The following is a 25,872-nucleotide window of genomic DNA, read 5'->3' as shown; positions in this document are numbered from 1 at the left end:
CATCAGTGCATGCGCAGTTAAGTGATCAGTGTATGATAGCCACCTGATCAGTGCATGATCAGTCACGTTATCTGTGTATGATCTGTCACATGATCACTGTATGATCATCCACATTTTCAGTGCATGCGCAGTGATGTGATCAGGAAATGATAGACACGTGATCAGTGCATGATCAGTCACGTGATCAGTGCATGATAAGTCACGTGATCACTGCAAGATCTGTCACGTGATCAGTGTATGATCAACCACGTCATCAGTGCATGCCCTGTCACGTGATCAGTGCAGGAGAGCGAAGTGCTCAGTGTATGATAGGTCACGTGATCAGTGCATGATAGCTACGTTATCAGGACATGATAAGTAAACTGATCAGTGTATGATCAGCCACGTGATCAGTGCATGATATCCACGTTTTCAGTTCACAATCAGTCACGTTATCTGTGCATGATCAGCCACGTGATCAGTACCTGAACATCCACGTGATCAGTGCATGGGCAGTCATGTGATCAGTGGATGATAGCCAGGTGATCAGTGCATGATCAGTCACGTGATCAGTGCATGATCAGCCACGTGATCAGTGCGTGATAGCCACGTCATCAGTGCATGATCAGTCACGAGATCAGTGTATGATCAGCCATGTGATCAGTGCATGGGCAGTCATGTGATCAGTAGATGATAGACAGGTGATCAGTGCATGATCAGTCACGTGATCAGTGCATGATCAGCCACGTGATCAGTGCGTGATAGCCACGTCATCAGTGCATGATCAGTCACGAGATCAGTGTATGATCAGCCATGTGATAAGTGCATGAGCAGTCATGTGATCAGTGCATGATAAGTCACGTGATCACTGCAAGATCTGTCACGTGATCAGTGTATGATCAACCTCGTCATCAGTGCATGCCCTGTCACGTGATCAGTGCAGGAGAGCGAAGTGATCAGTGTATGATAGGTCACGTGATCAGTGCATGATAGCTACGTTATCAGGACATGATATGTAACCTGATCAGTGTATGATCAGCAACGTGATCAGTGCATGATATCCACGTTTTCAGTTCACAATCAGTCATGTTATCTGTGCATGATCAGTCACATCATCAGTGTATGATCAGCCACGTGAATGGTGCATGCTGAGTCACGTGATGAGGGCCTACTGAGCTGCGTGATTCCGGTCTGCTCAGCTGCTTGACAATACCCTGCTGATTGCGTGATTCCTGCCTGCTCAGTTCTTTAATTATTGCCTCCTGAAGCAGGTAATCAGTGCATGATAGACACGTGATCATTGCATGATCCGTCACGTGAACAGTGCTTGATAGCTACATGATCAGTGCATGATCCATCACATGATCAGTGCATGATCAGACACGTGATCAGTGCATGATCAGCCACATGAACCATGCATGATAGCCACGTGATCACTGCATGATCAATCACGTGATCATTGTATGATCAGCCATGTGATCAGTGAATGATAGCCAGGTTATCAGTGCATGATCAGTCACGTGATCAGTGCATGATCAGCCAAGTGATCAGTGCATGATAGCCACGTAATCAGTGCATGATTAGTCACGAGATCAGTGTATGATCAGCCATGTGATAAGTGCATGTTCAGTCACGTGATCAGTGCTTATTCAGACACGTGATCAGTGCATGATAGCCTCGTGAACAGTGTATGATCAGTCACGTGATCAGTGCATGATCAGGAATTTTATCAGTGCATGATCAGCCAAATGATCAGTGCATGATCAGTCACATCATCAGTGTATGATGAGCCACGGGAATGGTGCATGCTGAGTCACGTGATGAGGGCCTACTGAGCTGCGTGATTCCAGTCTGCTCAGCTGCTTGACAATACCCTGCTGATTGTGTGATTCCTGCCTGCTCAGGTCTTTAATTATTGCCTCCTGAGGCAGGTCATCAGTGCATGATAGACACGTGATCATTGCATGATCCGTCACGTGATCAGTGCGTGATAGCTACATGATCAGTGCATGATCCATCACATGATCTGTGCATGATCAGACACGTGATCAGTGCATGATCAGCCACATGATCCGTGCAAGATAGCCATGTGATCACTGCATGATCAATCACGTGATCCCTGTATGATCAGCCACGTGATCAGTGAATGATAGCCACGTGATCAGTGTATGATCATCCACATCATCAGTGCATGCGCAGTTAAGTGATCAGTGTATGATAGCCACCTGATCAGTGCATGATCAGTCACGTTATCTGTGTATGATCTGTCACATGATCACTGTATGATCATCCACATTTTCCGTGCATGCGCAGTGATGTGATCAGTGCATGATCAGACACGTGATCAGTGCAAGATCAGTCACGTGATCAGTGCATGATAAGTTACGTGATCACTGCAAGATCTGTCACGTGATCAGTGCATGATCAACCACGTCATCAGTGCATGCCCAGTCAGGTGATCAGTGCAGGAGAGCGAAGTGCTCAGTGTATGATAGGTCACGTGATCAGTGCATGATAGCTACGTTATCAGGACATGATAAGTAACCTGATCAGTGTATGATCAGCCACGTGATCAGTGCATGATATCCACGTTTTCAGTTCACAATCAGTCACGTTATCTGTGCATGATCAGCCACGTGATCAGTACCTGAACATTCACGTGATCAGTGCATGGGCAGTCATGTGATCAGTGGATGATAGCCAGGTGATCAGTGCATGATCAGTCACGTGATCAGTGCATGATCAGCCACGTGATCAGTGCGTGATAGCCACGTCATCAGTGCATGATCAGTCACGAGATCAGTACCTGAACAGCCATGTATCAGTGCATGGGCAGTTATGTGATCAGTGGATGATAGCCAGGTGATCAGTGCATTATCAGTCACGTGATCAGTGCATGATCAGCCACGTGATCAGTGCGTGATAGCCACCTCATCAGTGCATGATCAGTCACGAGATCAGTGTATGATCAGCCATGTGATAAGTGCATGATCAGTCACGTGATCAGTGCATGATAAGTCAAGTGATCACTGCAAGATCTGTCACGTGATCAGTGTATGATCAACCACGTCATCAGTGCATGCCCTGTCACGTGATCAGTGCAGGAGAGCGAAGTGATGAGTGTATGATAGGTCACGTGATCAGTGCATGATAGCTACGTTATCAGGACATGATAGGTAACCTGATCAGTGTATGATCAGCCACGTGATCAGTGCATGATATCCACGTTTTCAGTTCACAATCAGTCACGTTATCTGTGCATGATCAGCCACGTGATCAGTACCTGAACATCCACGTGATCAGTGCATGGGCAGTCATGTGATCAGTGGATGATAACCAGGTGATCAGTGCATGATCAGTCACGTGATCAGTGCATGATCAGCCACGTGATCAGTGCGTGATAGCCACGTCATCAGTGCATGATCAGTCACGTGATCAGTGCATGATCAGCCACGTGATCAGTGCGTGATAGCCACGTCATCAGTGCATGATCAGTCACGTGATCAGTGCTTGTTGAGACACGTGATCAGTGCATGAATGCCACGTGATCTGTGCATGATAAGTTACATGATCTGGGAATGATCTGCCACGTGATCAGTGCTTGTTCAGACACGTGATCAGTGCATGATAGCCACGGGATCAGTGCATGATATCCACGTGATCAGTTCATCATCACTCACGTGAACAATGTATGATCATCCACATCATCAGTGCATGCGCAGTCAGGTGATCAGTGCCTGATAGCCTGGTGAACAGTGTATGATCAGCCACGTGATCCGTGCATGATAGCCACGTGATCACTGCATGATCAATCACAGGATCAGTGTATGTTCAGCCAGGTGATCAGCGTATGATAGCTACGTGATCAGTGCATCACAGCCACGTAATCAGTGCATGATCAGTCACGTGATCAGTGCTTGATAGCTACGTGATCAGTGCATGATCCGTCACATGATCAGTGCATGATCAGACACGTGATCAGTGCAAGATCAGCCACATGATCTGTGCAAGATAGCCACGTGATCACTGCATGATCAATCACGTGATCCCTGTATAATCAGCCACGGGGTCAGTGAATGATAGCCACGTGACTAGTGTATGATCATCCACAACATCAGTGCATGTGCAGTTACCTGATCAGTGTATGATAGCCACCTGATCAGTGCATGATCAGTCACGTTATCTGTGTATGATCTGTCACATGATCACTGTATGATAGCCACCTGATCAGTGCATGATCAGTCACGTTATCTGTGTATGATCTGTCACATGATCACTATATGATCATCCATATTTTCAGTGCATGCGCAGTGATGTGATCAGGGAATGATAGACACGTGATCAGTGCATGATCAGTCATGTGATCAGTGCATGATAAGTCACGTGATCACTGCAAGATCTGTCACGTGATCAGTGTATGATCAATCACGTCATCAGGGCATGCCCAGTCACGTGATCAGTGCATGAGAGCGAAGTGATCAGTGTATGATCAGTCACGTGATCAGTGCATGATAGCCACGTCATCAGTGCATGATCAGTCACGAGATCAGTGTATGATCAGCCACGTGATCAGGTTATGATCAGCCACGTGATCAGTGCATGAATGCCACGTGATCAATGCATGATAAGTTACATGATCCGGGTATGATCAGCCACGTGATCAGTGCTTGTTCAGACACGTGATCAGTGCATGATAGCCACGTGATCGGTGCATTATCAGTCACGTCATCAATGTATTATCAGCCACGTGATCAGGGCATGATAGCCACCTGATCAGTGCATGATATCCACGTGATCAGTTCATCATCACTCACGTGATCAATGTATGATCATCCACATCATCAGTGCATGCGCAGTCACGTGATCAGTGCCTGATAGCCTGGTGAACAGTGTATGATCAGTCACGTGATCAGTGCATGATCAGGAATTTTATCAGTGCATGATCAGCCAAATGATCAGTGCATGATCAGTCACATCATCAGTGTATGATCAGCCACGTGAATGGTGCATGCTGAGTCACGTGATGAGGGCCTACTGAGCTGCGTGATTCCGGTCTGCTCAGCTGCTTGACAATACCCTGCTGATTGCGTGATTCCTGCCTGCTCAGGTCTTTAATTATTGCCTCCTGAGGCAGGTCATCAGTGCATGATAGACACGTGATCATTGCATGATCCGTCACGTGATCAGTGCGTGATAGCTACATGATCAGTGCATGATCCATCACATGATCTGTGCATGATCAGACACGTGATCAGTGCATGATCAGCCACATGATCCGTGCAAGATAGCCATGTGATCACTGCATGATCAATCACGTGATCCCTGTATGATCAGCCACGTGATCAGTGAATGATAGCCACGTGATCAGTGTATGATCATCCACATCATCAGTGCATGCGCAGTTAAGTGATCAGTGTATGATAGCCACCTGATCAGTGCATGATCAGTCACGTTATCTGTGTATGATCTGTCACATGATCACTGTATGATCATCCACATTTTCCGTGCATGCGCAGTGATGTGATCAGTGCATGATCAGACACGTGATCAGTGCAAGATCAGTCACGTGATCAGTGCATGATCAGCCAAGTGATCAGTGCATGATAGCCACGTAATCAGTGCATGATTAGTCACGAGATCAGTGTATGATCAGCCATGTGATAAGTGCATGTTCAGTCACGTGATCAGTGCTTATTCAGACACGTGATCAGTGCATGATAGCCTCGTGAACAGTGTATGATCAGTCACGTGATCAGTGCATGATCAGGAATTTTATCAGTGCATGATCAGCCAAATGATCAGTGCATGATCAGTCACATCATCAGTGTATGATGAGCCACGGGAATGGTGCATGCTGAGTCACGTGATGAGGGCCTACTGAGCTGCGTGATTCCAGTCTGCTCAGCTGCTTGACAATACCCTGCTGATTGTGTGATTCCTGCCTGCTCAGGTCTTTAATTATTGCCTCCTGAGGCAGGTCATCAGTGCATGATAGACACGTGATCATTGCATGATCCGTCACGTGATCAGTGCATGATAGCTACATGATCAGTGCATGATCCATCACATGATCTGTGCATGATCAGACACGTGATCAGTGCATGATCAGCCACATGATCCGTGCAAGATAGCCATGTGATCACTGCATGATCAATCACGTGATCCCTGTATGATCAGCCACGTGATCAGTGAATGATAGCCACGTGATCAGTGTATGATCATCCACATCATCAGTGCATGCGCAGTTAAGTGATCAGTGTATGATAGCCACCTGATCAGTGCATGATCAGTCACGTTATCTGTGTATGATCTGTCACATGATCACTGTATGATCATCCACATTTTCCGTGCATGCGCAGTGATGTGATCAGTGCATGATCAGACACGTGATCAGTGCAAGATCAGTCACGTGATCAGTGCATGATAAGTTACGTGATCACTGCAAGATCTGTCACGTGATCAGTGCATGATCAACCACGTCATCAGTGCATGCCCAGTCAGGTGATCAGTGCAGGAGAGCGAAGTGCTCAGTGTATGATAGGTCACGTGATCAGTGCATGATAGCTACGTTATCAGGACATGATAAGTAACCTGATCAGTGTATGATCAGCCACGTGATCAGTGCATGATATCCACGTTTTCAGTTCACAATCAGTCACGTTATCTGTGCATGATCAGCCACGTGATCAGTACCTGAACATTCACGTGATCAGTGCATGGGCAGTCATGTGATCAGTGGATGATAGCCAGGTGATCAGTGCATGATCAGTCACGTGATCAGTGCATGATCAGCCACGTGATCAGTGCGTGATAGCCACGTCATCAGTGCATGATCAGTCACGAGATCAGTACCTGAACAGCCATGTATCAGTGCATGGGCAGTCATGTGATCAGTGGATGATAGCCAGGTGATCAGTGCATGATCAGTCACGTGATCAGTGCATGATCAGCCACGTGATCAGTGCGTGATAGCCACCTCATCAGTGCATGATCAGTCACGAGATCAGTGTATGATCAGCCATGTGATAAGTGCATGATCAGTCACGTGATCAGTGCATGATAAGTCAAGTGATCACTGCAAGATCTGTCACGTGATCAGTGAATGATAGCCACGTGATCAGTGCATGTGCAGTCACGTGATCATTGTATGATCAGCCATGTGATTAGTTCATGCTCAGTCACATGAGCAGTGCATGATCAGCCAAGAGATCAGTGCATGGGCAGTCATGTGATCAGTGCATGATAGACACGTGATTAGTGCATGATAGCCATGTGATCCGTGCATGATCTGTCACGTGATCATTGTATGATCAGCCATGTGATCAGTGCATGTTAGCCACCTGATCAGCGCATGGTAAGCAACGTGATTAGTGCATGATTAGCCAAGTCATCAGCGCGTGATCAGCCACTTGATCAGTGCTTGATCAGCCATGTGATCAGTGCATGCACAGTCACGTGATCACTGTATGATCAGCTTTGTGATCAGTGCATGATCAACCACATGATCAGTGCATGATCAACCACATGATCAGTGCATCATCACGCAGGTGAAGAGTGCATGATCAGGCACATGATCAGTGTATGATAGCCAGGTTATCAGTGCATGATCAGCCAAGTGATCAGTGCATGAATAGTCACATTATCATTGTATGATCAGCTTCGGGATCAGTGCATGATCAGCCACGTGATCAGTGCATGATCAGGCACGTGATCAGTGTATGATCAGCCACGTGATCAGTGCATGATAGCCACTTGACCACTGCATGATCAGTCACCTGATCAGTGCATGATGAGCCATGGGATCCGTGCATGATAGCCATGTGATCAGTGCATGATAGCTCCGTGATCAGTGCATGATCAGCCACTTTTTCAGTGCATGATAGCCACGTGATCATTGCCTGCATTTACGTGATCAGTGCATGTGAAATCACGTGATTAGTGCATGCACAGTCACGTGATCACTGTATGATCAGCCATGTGATTAGTTCATGCTCAGTCACATGAGCAGTGCATGATCAGCCACGTGATCAGTGCATGGGCACTCATGTGATCAGTGCATGATAGACACGTGATCAGTGAATGATAGCCACGTGATCAGTGCATGTGCAGTCACGTGATCATTGTATGATCAGCCATGTGATTAGTTCATGCTCAGTCACATGAGCAGTGCATGATCAGCCAAGAGATCAGTGCATGGGCAGTCATGTGATCAGTGCATGATAGACACGTGATTAGTGCATGATAGCCATGTGATCTGTGCATGATCTGTCACGTGATCATTGTATGATCAGCCATGTGATCAGTGCATGTTAGCCACCTGATCAGCGCATGGTAAGCAACGTGATTAGTGCATGATTAGCCAAGTCATCAGCGCGTGATCAGCCACTTGATCAGTGCTTGATCAGCCATGTGATCAGTGCATGCACAGTCACGTGATCACTGTATGATCAGCTTTGTGATCAGTGCATGATCAACCACATGATCAGTGCATGATCAACCACATGATCAGTGCATCATCAGGCAGGTGAAGAGTGCATGATCAGGCACATGATCAGTGTATGATAGCCAGGTTATCAGTGCATGATCAGCCAAGAGATCAGTGCATGAAGAGTCACATTATCATTGTATGATCAGCTTCGGGATCAGTGCATGATCAGCCACGTGATCAGTGCATGATCAGGCACGTGATCAGTGCATGATCAGTCACGTAATCAGTGTATGATCAGCCACGTGATCAGTGCATGATAGCCACTTGACCACTGCATGATCAGTCACCTGATCAGTGCATGATGAGCCATGGGATCCGTGCATGATAGCCATGTGATCAGTGCATGATAGCTCCGTGATCAGTGCATGATCAGCCACTTTTTCAGTGCATGATAGCCACGTGATCATTGCCTGCATTTACGTGATCAGTGCATGTGAAATCACGTGATTAGTGCATGCAGAGTCACGTGATCACTGTATGATCAGCCATGTGATTAGTTCATGCTCAATCACATGAGCAGTGCATGATCAGCCACGTGATCATTGCCTATATTTACGTGATCAGTGCATGTGAAATCACGCGATTAGTGCATGCACAGTCACGTGGTCATTGTATGATCAGCCACATGTTAAATGCATGATAGAAACGTGATCAGTGAATGATAGCCACGTGATCAGTGCATGATCATTCACGTGATCAGTGCATGGGCCCTCACATGATCAGTGCATGATAGACACATGATCAGTGCATGATAGCCACGAAAACAGTGCATGAAAAGGTACGTGATCCATTCATGCGCAGTCACGTGATCAGTGCATGATAGACACGTGATCACTGCATGATAGCCCCGTGATCCGTGCATGATATGTCACGTGATCAGTGCATGTGCAGTCACGTCATCATTGTATGACCAGCCACGTGATCAGTGCATGATAGCCACCTGATCAGTGCATGGTAAGCAACATGATTAGTGCATGATTAGCCACGTCATCAGCGCATGATAAGCCACTTGATCAGTGCATGATCAGCCACTTGATCAGTGCATGATCAGCCAAGTGATCAGTGCATGAACAGTCACATGATCATTGTATGATCAGCTTCGTGATCAGTACATGATCAGCCACGTGATCAGTGCATGATCAGGCACGTGATCAGTGCATGATCAGGCACTTGATCAGTGCATGATCAGTCACGTGATCAGGTTATGATCAGCCACGTGATCAGTGCATGATAACCACATGACTAGTGCATGATCAGTCACGTGATCAATGCATGATCAGCCACGGGATCAGTGCATGATAGCCATGTGATCAGTGCATGATAGTTACGTGATCTGTGCATGATCAGCCACGTAATCAGTGCATGATCAGCCACTTGATCTCTGTATGATCAGCCACGTGATCAGTGCATGCTCAGTCACATGAGCAGTGCATGATCAGGCATGTGATCAGTGCATGATAGCCACGTGATCATTGCCTACTATTACGTGATCAGTGCATGTGCAGTCACGTAATCATTGCATGATAGCCAAGTGATCAGTGAATGATCAGTCACGTGATCAGTGCATGGGCACTCACGTGATCAGTGCATGATAGACACATGATCAGTGCATAATAGCCACGAAAACAGTGCATGAAAAGGTACGTGATCAGTTCATGCGCAGTCACGTGATCAGTGCATGATAGACACGTGATCAGTGCATGATAGCCCCGCGATCCGTGCATGATATGTCACGTGATCAGTGCATGTGCAGTTACGTGATCATTGTATGATCAGCCACGTGATCAGTGCATGATAGCCACCTGATCAGTGCATGGTAAGGAAACTAATTAGTGCATGATTAGCCACATCATCAGCGCATGATCAGCCACTTGATCAGTGCATGATCAGCCACGTGATCAGTGCATGATCAGCCATGTGATCAGTGCATGATCAGGCACGAGATCAGTGCATGATCAGGCATTTGATCAGTGCATGATCAGACACGTGATCAGTGCATGATCAGTGCATGTTCAGCCATGTGATCAGTGTATGAACAGTCAAATGATCATTGTATGATCAGGTTCGTGATCAGTACATGATCAGCCACGTGATCAGTGCATGATCAGGCACGTGATCAGTGCATGATCAGACACTTGATGAGTGCATGATCAGTCACGTGATCAGTGCATGATCAGCCACGTGATCAGTGCTTGATAACCACATGACTAGTGCATGATCAGTCACGTGATCAGTGCATGATCAGCCACGGAATCAGTGCATGATAGCCATGTGATCAGTGCATGATAGTTACCTGATCTGTGCATGATCAGCCACGTAATCAGTGCATGATCAGCCACTTGATCTCTGTATGATCAGCCACGTGATTAGTGCATGCTTAGTCACATGAGCATTGCATGATCAGCCACGTGATCAGTGCATGATAGCCACGTGATCATTGCCTACTATTACGTGATCAGTGCATGTGCAGTCACGTGATCATTGCATGATAGCCAAGTGATCAGTGAATGATCAGTCACATTATCAGTTCGTGATCACTGAAGTGATCAGTGTATGATCATCCACATTATCAGTGCATGTGCAGTCACGTTATCAGTGCATAGAGCCACGTGATCAGTTGTTGATTAGTCACATGATCAGCACCATTCAGACACGAGATCACTGCATGTTAAGTCACGTGATCAGTGCATGATCAGGAAAGTGATCAGTGCATGATCAGTCACCTGATCAGTGCATGATCAGTCACGTGATCAGTGCATGATCAGCCACGTGATCAGTGCTTGATAACCACATGACTAGTGCATGATCAGTCACGTGATCAGTGCATGATCAGCCACGGAATCAGTGCATGATAGCCATGTGATCAGTGCATGATAGTTACCTGATCTGTGCATGATCAGCCACGTAATCAGTGCATGATCAGCCACTTGATCTCTGTATGATCAGCCACGTGATTAGTGCATGCTTAGTCACATGAGCATTGCATGATCAGCCACGTGATCAGTGCATGATAGCCACGTGATCATTGCCTACTATTACGTGATCAGTGCATGTGCAGTCACGTGATCATTGCATGATAGCCAAGTGATCAGTGAATGATCAGTCACATTATCAGTTCGTGATCACTGAAGTGATCAGTGTATGATCATCCACATTATCAGTGCATGTGCAGTCACGTTATCAGTGCATAGAGCCACGTGATCAGTTGTTGATTAGTCACATGATCAGCACCATTCAGACACGAGATCACTGCATGTTAAGTCACGTGATCAGTGCATGATCAGGAAAGTGATCAGTGCATGATCAGTCACCTGATCAGTGCACGAGCAGGCACGTGATCAGTGCATGATAGCCACGTGACTAGTGTATAATCAGTCATGTGATCAGTGCATGATAGCCCCGTGATCAGTGCATGATCAGTCACGTGATTACTGCATGATCTGTCACTTGATCAGTGTACAATATCCACGTGATCAGTTCATGCGCTTTCATGTGATCAGTGCATGATACGCAACGTGATCAGTGCATGATCTGTCACGTGATCATGGCATGCGCAGTCATGTGATCAGTGCATGACAGCTATGCAATCAGTGAATAATCAGTCACGTGATCAATGCATGATCAGCCACGTGATCAGTGCATGATAGGCACGTAAACAGTGCATGAACAGGTACGTGTTCAGTTCATGCGCAGTCACGTGATCAGTGCATGATAGACACGAGATTAGTGCATGATAGCCACGTGATCAGTGCATGATCTGTCACGTGATCAGTTCATGTGCAGTCACGTGATCAGTGTATGATCAGCCACGTGATCAATGCATTATAGCCACCTGATCAGTGCATGGTAAGCAACGTGATCAGTACATGATCAGCCAGGTGATCAGTGCATGATCAGGCACTTGATCAGTGCATGATCAGTCACGTGATCAGGTTATGATCAGCCACGTGATCAGTGCATGATAACTACATGACTAGTGCATGATCAGCCACGTGATCATTGCATGATAGCCACTTGATCAGGGCATGATAGCCATGTGATGAGTACGTGATCAGCCACATGATCAGTGCATGATCAGTCACGTGATCAGTGCATGATAAGTCACGTGATCACTGCAAGATCTGTCACGTGATCAGTGTATGATCAACCACGTCATCAGTGCATGCCCTGTCACGTGATCAGTGCAGGAGAGCGAAGTGCTCAGTGTATGATAGGTCACGTGATCAGTGCATGATAGCTACGTTATCAGGACATGATAAGTAACCTGATCAGTGTATGATCAGCCACGTGATCAGTGCATGATATCCACGTTTTCAGTTCACAATCAGTTACGTTATCTGTGCATGATCAGCCACGTGATCAGTACCTGAACATCCACGTGATCAGTGCATGGGCAGTCATGTGATCAGTGGATGATAGCCACATGATCAGTACCTGAACATCCACTTGATCAGTGCATGGGCAGTCATGTGATCAGTGGATGATAGCCAGGTGATCAGTGCATGATCAGTCACGTGATCAGTGCATGATCAGCCACGTGATCAGTGCGTGATAGCCACGTCATCAGTGCATGATCAGTCACGTGATCAGTGCTTGTTGAGACACGTGATCAGTGCATGAATGCCACGTGATCTGTGCATGATAAGTTACATGATCCGGGAATGATCAGCCACGTGATAAGTGCTTGTTCAGACACGTGATCAGTGCATGATAGCCACGGGATCGGTGCATTATCAGTCACGTCATCAATGTATTATCAGCCACGTGATCAGGGCATGATAGCCACCTGATCAGTGCATGATATCCACGTGATCAGTTCATCATCACTCACGTGAACAATGTATGATCATCCACATCATCAGTGCATGCGCAGTCAGGTGATCAGTGCCTGATAGCCTGGTGAACAGTGTATGATCAGCCACGTGATCCGTGCATGATAGCCACGTGATCACTGCATGATCAATCACAGGATCAGTGTATGTTCAGCCAGGTGATCAGCGCATGATAGCTACGTGATCAGTGCATCACAGCCACGTAATCAGTGCATGATCAGTCACGTGATCAGTGCTTGATAGCTACGTGATCAGTGCATGATCCGTCACATTATCAGTGCATGATCAGACACGTGATCAGTGCAAGATCAGCCACATGATCTGTGCAAGATAGCCACGTGATCACTGCATGATCAATCACGTGATCCCTGTATAATCAGCCACGGGGTCAGTGAATGATAGCCACGTGACTAGTGTATGATCATCCACAACATCAGTGCATGTGCAGTTACCTGATCAGTGTATAATAGCCACCTGATCAGTGCATGATCAGTCACGTTATCTGTGTATGATCTGTCACATGATCACTGTATGATAGCCACCTGATCAGTGCATGATCAGTCACGTTATCTGTGTATGATCTGTCACATGATCACTATATGATCATCCATATTTTCAGTGCATGCGCAGTGATGTGATCAGGGAATGATAGACACGTGATCAGTGCATGATCAGTCATGTGATCAGTGCATGATAAGTCACGTGATCACTGCAAGATCTGTCACGTGATCAGTGTATGAACAATCACGTCATCAGGGCATGCCCAGTCACGTGATCAGTGCATGAGAGCGAAGTGATCAGTGTATGATCAGTCACGTGATCAGTGCATGATAGCCACGTCATCAGTGCATGATCAGTCACGAGATCAGTGTATGATCAGCCACGTGATCAGGTTATGATCAGCCACGTGATCAGTGCATGATAACCACATGACTAGTGCATGATCAGTCACGTGATCAATGCATGATCAGCCACGGGATCAGTGCATGATAGCCATGTGATCAGTGCATGATAGTTACGTGATCTGTGCATGATCAGCCACGTAATCAGTGCATGATCAGCCACTTGATCTCTGTATGATCAGCCACGTGATCAGTGCATGCTTAGTCACATGAGCAGTGCATGATCAGGCACGTGATCAGTGCATGATAGCCACGTGATCATTGCCTACTATTACGTGATCAGTGCATGTGCAGTCACGTAATCATTGCATGATAGCCAAGTGATCAGTGAATGATCAGTCACGTGATCAGTGCATGGGCACTCACGTGATCAGTGCATGATAGACACATGATCAGTGCATAATAGCCACGAAAACAGTGCATGAAAAGGTACGTGATCAGTTCATGCGCAGTCACGTGATCAGTGCATGATAGACACGTGATCAGTGCATGATAGCCCCGCGATCCGTGCATGATATGTCACGTGATCAGTGCATGTGCAGTTACGTGATCATTGTATGATCAGCCACGTGATCAGTGCATGATAGCCACCTGATCAGTGCATGGTAAGGAAACTAATTAGTGCATGATTAGCCACATCATCAGCGCATGATCAGCCACTTGATCAGTGCATGATCAGCCACGTGATCAGTGCATGATCAGCCATGTGATCAGTGCATGATCAGGCACGAGATCAGTGCATGATCAGGCATTTGATCAGTGCATGATCAGACACGTGATCAGTGCATGATCAGTGCATGTTCAGCCATGTGATCAGTGTATGAACAGTCAAATGATCATTGTATGATCAGGTTCGTGATCAGTACATGATCAGCCACGTGATCAGTGCATGATCAGGCACGTGATCAGTGCATGATCAGACACTTGATGAGTGCATGATCAGTCACGTGATCAGTGCATGATCAGCCACGTGATCAGTGCTTGATAACCACATGACTAGTGCATGATCAGTCACGTGATCAGTGCATGATCAGCCACGGAATCAGTGCATGATAGCCATGTGATCAGTGCATGATAGTTACCTGATCTGTGCATGATCAGCCACGTAATCAGTGCATGATCAGCCACTTGATCTCTGTATGATCAGCCACGTGATTAGTGCATGCTTAGTCACATGAGCATTGCATGATCAGCCACGTGATCAGTGCATGATAGCCACGTGATCATTGCCTACTATTACGTGATCAGTGCATGTGCAGTCACGTGATCATTGCATGATAGCCAAGTGATCAGTGAATGATCAGTCACATTATCAGTTCGTGATCACTGAAGTGATCAGTGTATGATCATCCACATTATCAGTGCATGTGCAGTCACGTTATCAGTGCATAGAGCCACGTGATCAGTTGTTGATTAGTCACATGATCAGCACCATTCAGACACGAGATCACTGCATGTTAAGTCACGTGATCAGTGCATGATCAGGAAAGTGATCAGTGCATGATCAGTCACGTGATCAGTGCATGATCAGCCACGGAATCAGTGCATGATAGCCATGTGATCAGTGCATGATAGTTACCTGATCTGTGCATGATCAGCCACGTAATCAGTGCATGATCAGCCACTTGATCTCTGTATGATCAGCCACGTGATTAGTGCATGCTTAGTCACATGAGCATTGCATGATCAGCCACGTGATCAGTGCATGATAGCCACGTGATCATTGCCTACTATTACGTGATCAGTGCATGTGCAGTCACGTGATCATTGCATGATAGCCAAGTGATCAGTGAATGATCAGTCACATTATCAGTTCGTGATCACTGAAGTGATCAGTGTATGATCATCCACATTATCAGTGCATGTGCGGTCACGTTATCAGTGCATAGAGCCACGTGATCAGTTGTTGATTAGTCACATGATCAGCACCATTCAGACACGAGATCACTGCATGTTAAGTCACGTGATCAGTGCATGATCAGGAAAGTGATCAGTGCATGATCAGTCCCCTGATCAGTGCACGAGCAGGCACGTGATCAGTGCATGATAGCCACGTGACTAGTGTATAATCAGTCATGTGATCAGTGCATGATAGCCCCGTGATCAGTGCATGATCAGTCACGTGATTACTGCATGATCTGTCACTTGATCAGTGTACAATATCCACGTGATCAGTTCATGCGCTTTCATGTGATCAGTGCATGATACGCAACGTGATCAGTGCATGATCTGTCACGTGATCATGGCATGCGCAGTCATGTGATCAGTGCATGACAGCTATGCAATCAGTGCATAATCAGTCACGTGATCAATGCATGATCAGCCACGTGATCAGTGCATGATAGGCACGTAAACAGTGCATGAACAGGTACGTGTTCAGTTCATGCGCAGTCACGTGATCAGTGCATGATAGACACGAGATTAGTGCATGATAGCCACGTGATCAGTGCATGATCTGTCACGTGATCAGTTCATGTGCAGTCACGTGATCAGTGTATGATCAGCCACGTGATCAATGCATTATAGCCACCTGATCAGTGCATGGTAAGCAACGTGATCAGTACATGATCAGCCAGGTGATCAGTGCATGATCAGGCACTTGATCAGTGCATGATCAGTCACGTGATCAGGTTATGATCAGCCACGTGATCAGTGCATGATAACTACATGACTAGTGCATGATCAGCCACGTGATCATTGCATGATAGCCACTTGATCAGGGCATGATAGCCATGTGATGAGTACGTGATCAGCCACATGATCAGTGCATGATCAGTCACGTGATCAGTGCATGATAAGTCACGTGATCACTGCAAGATCTGTCACGTGATCAGTGTATGATCAACCACGTCATCAGTGCATGCCCTGTCACGTGATCAGTGCAGGAGAGCGAAGTGCTCAGTGTATGATACGTCACGTGATCAGTGCATGATAGCTACGTTATCAGGACATGATAAGTAACCTGATCAGTGTATGATCAGCCCGTGATCAGTGCATGATATCCACGTTTTCAGTTCACAATCAGTTACGTTATCTGTGCATGATCAGCCACGTGATCAGTACCTGAACATCCACGTGATCAGTGCATGGGCAGTCATGTGATCAGTGGATGATAGCCACATGATCAGTACCTGAACATCCACTTGATCAGTGCATGGGCAGTCATGTGATCAGTGGATGATAGCCAGGTGATCAGTGCATGATCAGTCACGTGATCAGTGCATGATCAGCCACGTGATCAGTGCGTGATAGCCACGTCATCAGTGCATGATCAGTCACGTGATCAGTGCTTGTTGAGACACGTGATCAGTGCATGAATGCCACGTGATCTGTGCATGATAAGTTACATGATCCGGGAATGATCAGCCACGTGATAAGTGCTTGTTCAGACACGTGATCAGTGCATGATAGCCACGGGATCGGTGCATTATCAGTCACGTCATCAATGTATTATCAGCCACGTGATCAGGGCATGATAGCCACCTGATCAGTGCATGATATCCACGTGATCAGTTCATCATCACTCACGTGAACAATGTATGATCATCCACATCATCAGTGCATGCGCAGTCAGGTGATCAGTGCCTGATAGCCTGGTGAACAGTGTATGATCAGCCACGTGATCCGTGCATGATAGCCACGTGATCACTGCATGATCAATCACGGGATCAGTGTATGTTCAGCCAGGTGATCAGCGCATGATAGCTACGTGATCAGTGCATCACAGCCACGTAATCAGTGCATGATCAGTCACGTGATCAGTGCTTGATAGCTACGTGATCAGTGCATGATCCGTCACATTATCAGTGCATGATCAGACACGTGATCAGTGCAAGATCAGCCACATGATCTGTGCAAGATAGCCACGTGATCACTGCATGATCAATCACGTGATCCCTGTATAATCAGCCACGGGGTCAGTGAATGATAGCCACGTGACTAGTGTATGATCATCCACAACATCAGTGCATGTGCAGTTACCTGATCAGTGTATAATAGCCACCTGATCAGTGCATGATCAGTCACGTTATCTGTGTATGATCTGTCACATGATCACTGTATGATAGCCACCTGATCAGTGCATGATCAGTCACGTTATCTGTGTATGATCTGTCACATGATCACTATATGATCATCCATATTTTCAGTGCATGCGCAGTGATGTGATCAGGGAATGATAGACACGTGATCAGTGCATGATCAGTCATGTGATCAGTGCATGATAAGTCACGTGATCACTGCAAGATCTGTCACGTGATCAGTGTATGAACAATCACGTCATCAGGGCATGCCCAGTCACGTGATCAGTGCATGAGAGCGAAGTGATCAGTGTATGATCAGTCACGTGATCAGTGCATGATAGCCACGTCATCAGTGCATGATCAGTCACGAGATCAGTGTATGATCAGCCACGTGATCAGTGCATGATAACCACATGACTAGTGCATGATCAGTCACGTGATCAATGCATGATCAGCCACGGGATCAGTGCATGATAGCCATGTGATCAGTGCATGATAGTTACGTGATCTGTGCATGATCAGCCACGTAATCAGTGCATGATCAGCCACTTGATCTCTGTATGATCAGCCACGTGATCAGTGCATGCTCTGTCACATGAGCAGTGCATGATCAGGCACGTGATCAGTGCATGATAGCCACGTGATCATTGCCTACTATTACGTGATCAGTGCATGTGCAGTCACGTAATCATTGCATGATAGCCAAGTGATCAGTGAATGATCAGTCACGTGATCAGTTTGTGATCACTGAAGTGATCAGTGCATGATCAGTCACGTGATCAGTGCATGGGCACTCACGTGATCAGTGCATGATAGACACATGATCAGTGCATAATAGCCATGAAAACAGTGCATGAAAAGGTACGTGATCAGTTCATGCGCAGTCACGTGATCAGTGCATGATAGACACGTGATCAGTGCATGATAGCCCCGTGATCCGTGCATGATATGTCACGTGATCAGTGCGTGTGCAGTCACGTGATCATTGTATGATCAGCCACGTGATCAGTGCATGATAGCCACCTGATCAGTGCATGGTAAGGAAACTGATTAGTGCATGATTAGCCACATCATCAGCGCATGATCAGCCACTTGATCAGTGCATGATCAGCCACGTGATCAGTGCATGATCAGCCATGTGATCAGTGCATGAACAGTCACATGATCATTGTATGATCAGGTTCGTGATCATTACATGATCAGTCACGTGATCAGGTTATGATCAGCCACGTGATCAGTGCTTGATAACCACATGACTAGTGCATGATCAGTCACGTGATCAGTGCATGATCAGCCACGGAATCAGTGCATGATAGCCATGTGATCAGTGCATGATAGTTACGTGATCTGTGCATGATCAGCCACGTAATCAGTGCATGATCAGCCACTTGATCTCTGTATGATCAGCCACGTGATCAGTGCATGCTCAGTCACATGAGCAGTGCATGATCAGCCACGTGATCAGTGCATGATAGCCACGTGATCATTGCCTACTATTACGTGATCAGTGCATGTGCAGTCACGTGATCATTGCATGATAGCCCAGTGATCAGTGAATGATCAGTCACGTTATCAGTTCGTGATCACTGAAGTGATCAGTGTATGATCATCCACATTATCAGTGCATGTGCAGTCACGTTATCAGTGCATTAGAGCCACGTGATCAGTTCTTGATTAGTCACATGATCAGTAACATTCAGACACGAGATCACTGCATGTGAAGTCACGTGATCAGTGCATGATCAGGAACGTGATCAGTGCATGATAGCCACGTGACTAGTGTATAATCAGTCATGTGATCAGTGCATGATAGCCCCGTGATCAGTGCATGATCAGTCACGTGATTACTGCATGATCTGTCACTTGATCAGTGTACAATATCCACGTGATCAGTTCATGCGCCTTCATGTGATCAGTGCATGATACGCAACGTGATCAGTGCATGATCTGTCACGTGATCATGGCATGCACAGTCATGTGATCAGTGCATGACAGCTACGCAATCAGTGCATAATCAATCACGTGATCAATGCATGATCAGCCACGTGATCAGTGCATGATAGGCACGTAAACAGTGCATGAACAGGTACGTGTTCAGTTCATGCGCAGTCACGTGATCAGTGCATGATAGACACGAGATCAGTGCATGATAGCCACGTGATCAGTGCATGATCTGTCACGTGATCAGTGCATGTGCAGTCACGTGATCAGTGTATGATCAGCCACGTGATCAATGCATTATAGCCACCTGATCAGTGCATGGTAAGCAACGTGATTAGTGCATGATTAGCCACATGATCAGCGCATGATCAGCCACGTGATCAGTGCATGATCAGCCATGTGATCAGTGCATGCACAATCACGTGATCAGTGTATGATCAGCTTCGTGATCAGTGCATGATCAGCCACGTGATCAGTGCATGATCAGCCACGTGATCAGTGCATGATAGCCACGTGACCACTGCATGGTCTGCCACGTGATCAGTGCATGATCAGGCACGTGATCAGTGTATGATCAGCTTCGTGATCAGTGCATGATCAGCCACATGATCAGTGCATGATCAGCCACGTGATCAGTGCATGATCAGTCACGTGATCAGTGTATGATCAGCCACGTGATCAGTGCATGATAGCCATGTGACCACTGCACGATCAGTCACGTGATCAGTGCATGATGAGCAATGGGATCAGTGCATGATAGCCATGTGATCAGTGCATGATAGCTCCGTGATCAGTGCATGATCAGCCACGTAATCAGTGCATGATCAGTCACGTGATCACTGTATGATCAGCCACGTGATCAGTGCATTTGCAGTCACGTGATCAGTGTATGATCAGCCACTTTTTCAGTGCATGATAGCCACGTGATCATTGCCTGCATTTACGTGATCAGTGCATGTGAAATCACGTGATTAGTGCATGCACAGTCACGTGATCACTGTATGATCAGCCATGTGATTAGTTCATGCTCAGTCACATGAGCAGTGCATGATCAGCCACGTGATCAGTGCATGGGCACTCATGTGATCAGTGCATGATAGACACGTGATCAGTGAATGATAGCCACGTGATCAGTGCATGTGCAGTCATGTGATCATTGTATGATCAGCCATGTGATTAGTTCATGCTCAGTCACATGAGCAGTGCATGATCAGCCAAGAGATCAGTGCATGGGCAGTCATGTGATCAGTGCATGATAGACACGTGATTAGTGCATGATAGCCATGTGATCCGTGCATGATCTGTCACGTGATCATTGTATGATCAGCCATGTGATCAGTGCATGTTAGCCACCTGATCAGCGCATGGTAAGCAACGTGATTAGTGCATGATTAGCCAAGTCATCAGCGCGTGATCAGCCACTTGATCAGTGCTTGATCAGCCATGTGATCAGTGCATGCACAGTCACGTGATCACTGTATGATCAGCTTTGTGATCAGTGCATGATCAACCACATGATCAGTGCATGATCAACCACATGATCAGTGCATCATCACGCAGGTGAAGAGTGCATGATCAGGCACATGATCAGTGTATGATAGCCAGGTTATCAGTGCATGATCAGCCAAGTGATCAGTGCATGAATAGTCACATTATCATTGTATGATCAGCTTCGGGATCAGTGCATGATCAGCCACGTGATCAGTGCATGATCAGGCACGTGATCAGTGTATGATCAGCCACGTGATCAGTGCATGATAGCCACTTGACCACTGCATGATCAGTCACCTGATCAGTGCATGATGAGCCATGGGATCCGTGCATGATAGCCATGTGATCAGTGCATGATAGCTCCGTGATCAGTGCATGATCAGCCACTTTTTCAGTGCATGATAGCCACGTGATCATTGCCTGCATTTACGTGATCAGTGCATGTGAAATCACGTGATTAGTGCATGCACAGTCACGTGATCACTGTATGATCAGCCATGTGATTAGTTCATGCTCAGTCACATGAGCAGTGCATGATCAGCCACGTGATCAGTGCATGGGCACTCATGTGATCAGTGCATGATAGACACGTGATCAGTGAATGATAGCCACGTGATCAGTGCATGTGCAGTCACGTGATCATTGTATGATCAGCCATGTGATTAGTTCATGCTCAGTCACATGAGCAGTGCATGATCAGCCAAGAGATCAGTGCATGGGCAGTCATGTGATCAGTGCATGATAGACACGTGATTAGTGCATGATAGCCATGTGATCTGTGCATGATCTGTCACGTGATCATTGTATGATCAGCCATGTGATCAGTGCATGTTAGCCACCTGATCAGCGCATGGTAAGCAACGTGATTAGTGCATGATTAGCCAAGTCATCAGTGCGTGATCAGCCACTTGATCAGTGCTTGATCAGCCATGTGATCAGTGCATGCACAGTCACGTGATCACTGTATGATCAGCTTTGTGATCAGTGCATGATCAACCACATGATCAGTGCATGATCAACCACATGATCAGTGCATCATCAGGCAGGTGAAGAGTGCATGATCAGGCACATGATCAGTGTATGATAGCCAGGTTATCAGTGCATGATCAGCCAAGTGATCAGTGCATGAAGAGTCACATTATCATTGTATGATCAGCTTCGGGATCAGTGCATGATCAGCCACGTGATCAGTGCATGATCAGGCACGTGATCAGTGTATGATCAGCCACGTGATCAGTGCATGATAGCCACTTGACCACTGCATGATCAGTCACCTGATCAGTGCATGATGAGCCATGGGATCCGTGCATGATAGCCATGTGATCAGTGCATGATAGCTCCGTGATCAGTGCATGATCAGCCACTTTTTCAGTGCATGATAGCCACGTGATCATTGCCTGCATTTACGTGATCAGTGCATGTGAAATCACGTGATTAGTGCATGCAGAGTCACGTGATCACTGTATGATCAGCCATGTGATTAGTTCATGCTCAATCACATGAGCAGTGCATGATCAGCCACGTGATCATTGCCTATATTTACATGATCAGTGCATGTGAAATCACGCGATTAGTGCATGCACAGTCACGTGGTCATTGTATGATCAGCCACATGTTAAATGCATGACAGAAACGTGATCAGTGAATGATAGCCACGTGATCAGTGCATGATCATTCACGTGATCAGTGCATGGGCCCTCACATGATCAGTGCATGATAGACATATGATCAGTGCATGATAGCCACGAAAACAGTGCATGAAAAGGTACGTGATCCATTCATGCGCAGTCACGTGATCAGTGCATGATAGACACGTGATCACTGCATGATATCCCCGTGATCCGTGCATGATATGTCACTTGATCAGTGCATGTACAGTCACGTCATCATTGTATGACCAGCCACGTGATCAGTGCATGATAGCCACCTGATCAGTGCATGGTAAGTAACATGATTAGTGCATGATTAGCCACGTCATCAGCGCATGATAAGCCACTTGATCAGTGCATGATCAGCCACGTGATCAGTGCATGATCAGCCAAGTGATCAGTGCATGAACAGTCACATGATCATTGTATGATCAGCTTCGTGATCAGTACATGATCAGCCACGTGATCAGTGCATGATCAGGCACGTGATCAGTGCATGATCAGGCACTTGATCAGTGCATGATCAGTCACGTGATCAGGTTATGATCAGCCACGTGATCAGTGCATGATAACCACATGACTAGTGCATGATCAGTCACGTGATCAATGCATGATCAGCCACGGGATCAGTGCATGATAGCCATGTGATCAGTGCATGATAGTTACGTGATCTGTGCATGATCAGCCACGTAATCAGTGCATGATCAGCCACTTGATCTCTGTATGATCAGCCACGTGATCAGTGCATGCTCAGTCACATGAGCAGTGCATGATCAGGCACGTGATCAGTGCATGATAGCCACGTGATCATTGCCTACTATTACGTGATCAGTGCATGTGCAGTCACGTAATCATTGCATGATAGCCAAGTGATCAGTGAATGATCAGTCACGTGATCAGTGCATGGGCACTCACGTGATCAGTGCATGATAGACACATGATCAGTGCATAATAGCCACGAAAACAGTGCATGAAAAGGTACGTGATCAGTTCATGCGCAGTCACGTGATCAGTGCATGATAGACACGTGATCAGTGCATGATAGCCCCGCGATCCGTGCATGATATGTCACGTGATCAGTGCATGTGCAGTTACGTGATCATTGTATGATCAGCCACGTGATCAGTGCATGATAGCCACCTGATCAGTGCATGGTAAGGAAACTAATTAGTGCATGATTAGCCACATCATCAGCGCATGATCAGCCACTTGATCAGTGCATGATCAGCCACGTGATCAGTGCATGATCAGCCATGTGATCAGTGCATGATCAGGCACGAGATCAGTGCATGATCAGGCATTTGATCAGTGCATGATCAGACACGTGATCAGTGCATGATCAGTGCATGTTCAGCCAGGTGATCAGTGTATGAACAGTCAAATGATCATTGTATGATCAGGTTCGTGATCAGTACATGATCAGCCACGTGATCAGTGCATGATCAGGCACGTGATCAGTGCATGATCAGACACTTGATCAGTGCATGATCAGTCACGTGATCAGTGCATGATCAGCACGTGATCAGTGCTTGATAACCACATGACTAGTGCATGATCAGTCACGTGATCAGTGCATGATCAGCCACGGAATCAGTGCATGATAGCCATGTGATCAGTGCATGATAGTTACCTGATCTGTGCATGATCAGCCACGTAATCAGTGCATGATCAGCCACTTGATCTCTGTATGATCAGCCACGTGATTAGTGCATGCTTAGTCACATGAGCATTGCATGATCAGCCACGTGATCAGTGCATGATAGCCACGTGATCATTGCCTACTATTACGTGATCAGTGCATGTGCAGTCACGTGATCATTGCATGATAGCCAAGTGATCAGTGAATGATCAGTCACATTATCAGTTCGTGATCACTGAAGTGATCAGTGTATGATCATCCACATTATCAGTGCATGTGCAGTCACGTTATCAGTGCATAGAGCCACGTGATCAGTTGTTGATTAGTCACATGATCAGCACCATTCAGACACGAGATCACTGCATGTTAAGTCACGTGATCAGTGCATGATCAGGAAAGTGATCAGTGCATGATCAGTCACCTGATCAGTGCATGATCAGGCACGTGATCAGTGCATGATAGCCACGTGACTAGTGTATAATCAGTCATGTGATCAGTGCATGATAGCCCCGTGATCAGTGCATGATCAGTCACGTGATTACTGCATGATCTGTCACTTGATCAGTGTACAATATCCACGTGATCAGTTCATGCGCTTTCATGTGATCAGTGCATGATACGCAACGTGATCAGTGCATGATCTGTCACGTGATCATGGCATGCGCAGTCATGTGATCAGTGCATGACAGCTATGCAATCAGTGCATAATCAGTCACGTGATCAGTGCATGATAGCCACTTGATCAGTGCATGGTAAGGAAACTAATTAGTGCATGATTAGCCACATCATCAGCGCATGATCAGCCACTTGATCAGTGCATGATCAGCCATGTGATCAGTGCCTGCACAATCATGTGATCAGTGTATGATCAGCTTCGTGATCAGTGCATGATCAGCCACGTGATCAGTGCATGATCAGCCACGTGATTA

This window comes from Bos javanicus, chromosome 5 (genome assembly GCF_032452875.1).
Source record: "Bos javanicus breed banteng chromosome 5, ARS-OSU_banteng_1.0, whole genome shotgun sequence".
NCBI classification, from domain to species: domain Eukaryota; kingdom Metazoa; phylum Chordata; class Mammalia; order Artiodactyla; family Bovidae; genus Bos; species Bos javanicus.
The sequence above is the reverse complement of the archived record's forward strand: the minus strand, read 5'-3'. Positions refer to the sequence as shown.